Consider the following 3509-nt stretch of genomic DNA (forward strand, 5'->3'; position numbering starts at 1 on the left):
CGTCTTCCCAGGCGCATCCCCTTTGGTGTTGCCTGGTTTCTCTCTTGATTTATTTACACGTCCAGGTTTGCTTCTTGACTCATGCAATCTTGACAGCCCCTTTTGAATAGTGAAACCGAAAGGGTAATAAACCATACAGAACGCTAGAAAAGCCATTGTTGTGCAGTTGGCAAATAGCAACATTTCGGAATGCTAGGTCAGCCGCAATGTGTGAAATATCTAGCCGTGCGCCGCATGATGCCTTAAAGGCCACGCACAGGCAGTGACCCTTGAAGCAATGCATCTAGGGGTATATGCTTCAGGACTTTTCATTTTAGTTTCGTTTTGAAATTTCAGAAAGGGGATGATGATCGGTTTCACGAAATGTCGGGAATGTGGGTTTTGTTTCAGGGATTCAGTTTGGGAACACTGGTTTCAGGAATGTCAGGTGTAACCAGAGGGAGACTTTGCCTCCAGATGGCCACCAGTGTTCCCCCGAAGCTGACATAGTGTGAGCCAGCTCACTGTTTTTAAGCCTCCGGTTCACACATTTTTGACTGAGCTCAGGAAGGGATGGCTCCTGAGCAAACTAATTTATGCAGCAGCCAAATTTCTCACTTACAGCTTTAATGCCGGTAGCTCACAAAGTAGAATGTCTGCTCACAAGACTCCACGGCTTAGAGGGAGCATTGTCTACCACCCATGAAAAACAGTGCGAAGTGAAACAATTCCCAGTATTTCAGGAGGGGCTGAATTTTGGGAATCCCAAAATATCAAGAGTGATTTTTACATTTTGTGTACGTCCACTCCACAATGAAGCAGGGGCTTTTGTGTGCCGTTTTTGGGTTGTGAAGATCCGAACGCACACCCCGGGTGTGTCTCGTTCCCTAATCCTAGATCTAACTTCTAGAGGAGGAAGCTGAGCCCTAAAAGTGACCCTCAGGAAGTCTTAAAAGTCTTTAAAAAAATCTTGCCCTAGGAAGACAGGTTAAAGCGCTTGGGGCTCTTTAGCTTGGAGAAACGACGGCTGAGGGGGTGACATGATCAAGGTTTACAAGATTATGCACGGGCTTCCTGAATATGGTTAAACAGATGTACATGTTTTATTAGTTATTATTATTTTTGTGAAAAATTAATAAAAAGTTAATTAATTAAAAAAAAAGATTATGCATGGGATAGAGCAGGTAGGGAAATAGGTACTTTCCTCCCTTTCTCACAATACAAGAACTCGTGGGCACTCCATGAAACTGCAGAGCGGTCGGATTAGAACGGATAAAAGGAAGTCCTTCTTCACCCAAAGAGTGATCAACACGTGGAATTCACTGCCACAGAAGTAGGTGGCAGCTACAAGCATGGACAGCTTCAAGAGGGAATGAGATAAGCATATGGAGCAGAGGTCCATCAGTGGCTATTAGCCACAAGGTATAGATAGGAACTCTCAGGCTGGGGCAAGTGATGCTCTGTCTTCTTGGTGCTTGGGGGGGGCAACAGTGGGAGGGCTTCTAGTGTCCTGGCCCCACTGATGGACCTCCTGATGGCACCTGGTATTTCTGGCCACTGTGTGACACAGAGTGTTGGACTGGAGGGGCCACTGGCCTGATCCAACATTGGCTTTTCTTATGTTCTTATATCTGGGGCAAGGGATGCTCTGTCTTCTTGGTGCTTTGGGGGGGTGCAACAGTGGCCCCACTGCTAGTGTCCTGGCCCCACTGCTGGACCTCCTGATGCCCCCTGGGTTTTTTTTGGCCACTGTGTGACAGAGTGTTGGACTGGATGGGCTATTATTGGCCTGGTCCAGCATTGGCTTATCTTACGTTCTTATGACTTGCCCTCTAATGGAGACAGAGCTTTCTCAGGAATGGCTTCCAGACAGTAGGGCTGGTCCTGGATAGATTGTTGGCTCTTCTGGGGTGCTAAGAAGCTGCCCGCTGCCTCCGTTAAAAGCAGGCCAGCAAGCAAGGCCATTAAAAGGCATCAGGGATTTTTGGCAGCCTTTATCCAATCAGCTCCAAAAATAAAAGGCACAGAATGTTCCTGTCAGGGAGACGTTCCGCAAGGGGAGCCGCTCCTGGCAGCGTTCTGCTCCTTGGAGATGTCAGTCTGGCCTCCCAGTTGAGGATTTAAGAACATAAGAGAAGCCAATGCTGGATCAGGCCAATTGCCCATCCAGTCCAACACTCTGTGTCACACAGTGGCCAAAAATACCAGGGGCCATCAGGAGGTCCACCAGCAGGGCCAGAGCTCCAGAAGTCCTCCCACTCTTGCTCCTCCCACCAAGCACCAAGAAGACAGAGCATCTCTGCCCCAGACATAAGTCCATAAGAGAAGCCGTGTTGGATCAGGCCAGTGGCCCCTCCAGTCCAACACGCTGTGTCACACAGTGGCCGAAACCCATGGGCCATCAGGAGGTCCACCAGTGGGGCCAGAACTCCAGGAGCCCTCCCACTGTTGCCCTCACCACCACCACCAAGTACTGCCCCAGACAGAGTATTCCATCTCTACCTTTTGGCTAATAGCCACTCATGGACCTCTGCTCCATAGGTTTATCCAGTCCCCTCTTGAAGCTGAAAAGAACATCAGAGAAGTGTGTTGGATCAGGCCAATGGTCCCTCCAATCCAACACTCCGTCACACAGTGGCCAAAACCCAGGTGCCATCAGGAGGTCCACTAGCGGGGCCAGAACTCCAGAAGCCCCCTCACTCCCCCCCCTGAGCACAAATAATACAGAGCGTCACTGCCCTAGACAGTATGTTCCATCTATACATAAGAACATGAGAGATGCCAATGTTGGATCAGGCCAAAGGCCCATCCAGTCCAACACTCTGTATCACACAGTGGCCAGAAATACCAGGTGCCATCAGGAGATCCACCAGTGGGGGCAGGATATTAGAAGCCCTCCCACTGTTGACTCCCCCAAGCACCAAGATGACAGAGCATCACCTGCCCCAACCTGTGAGTCCCAATCTATCCCTTGTGGCTAATAGCCACTGATGGACCTCTGCTCCATATGCTTATCTAATTCCTTTTTGAAGCCGTCCATGCTTGTAGCCACTGATGGACCTCTGCTTCATAGGTTTATCCAATCGCCTCTTGAAGCTGTCCGTACTTGTAGACTTCTGGCTGTCGGATTTCCCCTCTGGTGTTCTAATTCCAGGGTTTTGCGGGCGCATCCAACATGCCCATGAAGGGAAGTGGCATCCTCTGTTTTCCCAGAGTGCATTGCCTTTGACTTTGGAAAGGCTCCTTTTAGGGATTGCTTGTGGTGGATAGCTATGGGTACCACACCCTGTTCTCCCAAGTTCTTCTCCTCCACAACAGCTGGATGGACGGGTGGTAACTTTGGGCTGAATCATGTGGCTGGAGTAGACAACCGTCTCCGTTTATGGGCATCGTGCCATGCTGCTATGCAGTAATTGCATGGCTCTTGGTCCGCCTTGAGTCATAGGATTGGCGCGCGCCGTGGCGGTGACTTCTCCCAATGCAGCAATTCTTCTAGAAACTTCCTGTGGCTGAAAGGCCCAGGAAAATAC

At 49.8% G+C, this 3509-nt stretch overlaps 1 protein-coding gene across 4 annotated transcripts in view; it reads left to right on the forward strand.

Moving 5' to 3' along the window:
• Positions 1 to 3509, forward strand: part of BCL6 (B-cell CLL/lymphoma 6) — a 49998-nt gene that overhangs the window by 24236 nt on the left and 22253 nt on the right. The window lies entirely within an intron of this gene.

The sequence above is a fragment of the Gekko japonicus genome, unplaced genomic scaffold, assembly GCF_001447785.1.
Source record: "Gekko japonicus isolate JY-2015 unplaced genomic scaffold, Gekko_japonicus_V1.1 scaffold210, whole genome shotgun sequence".
Taxonomy (NCBI): domain Eukaryota; kingdom Metazoa; phylum Chordata; class Lepidosauria; order Squamata; family Gekkonidae; genus Gekko; species Gekko japonicus.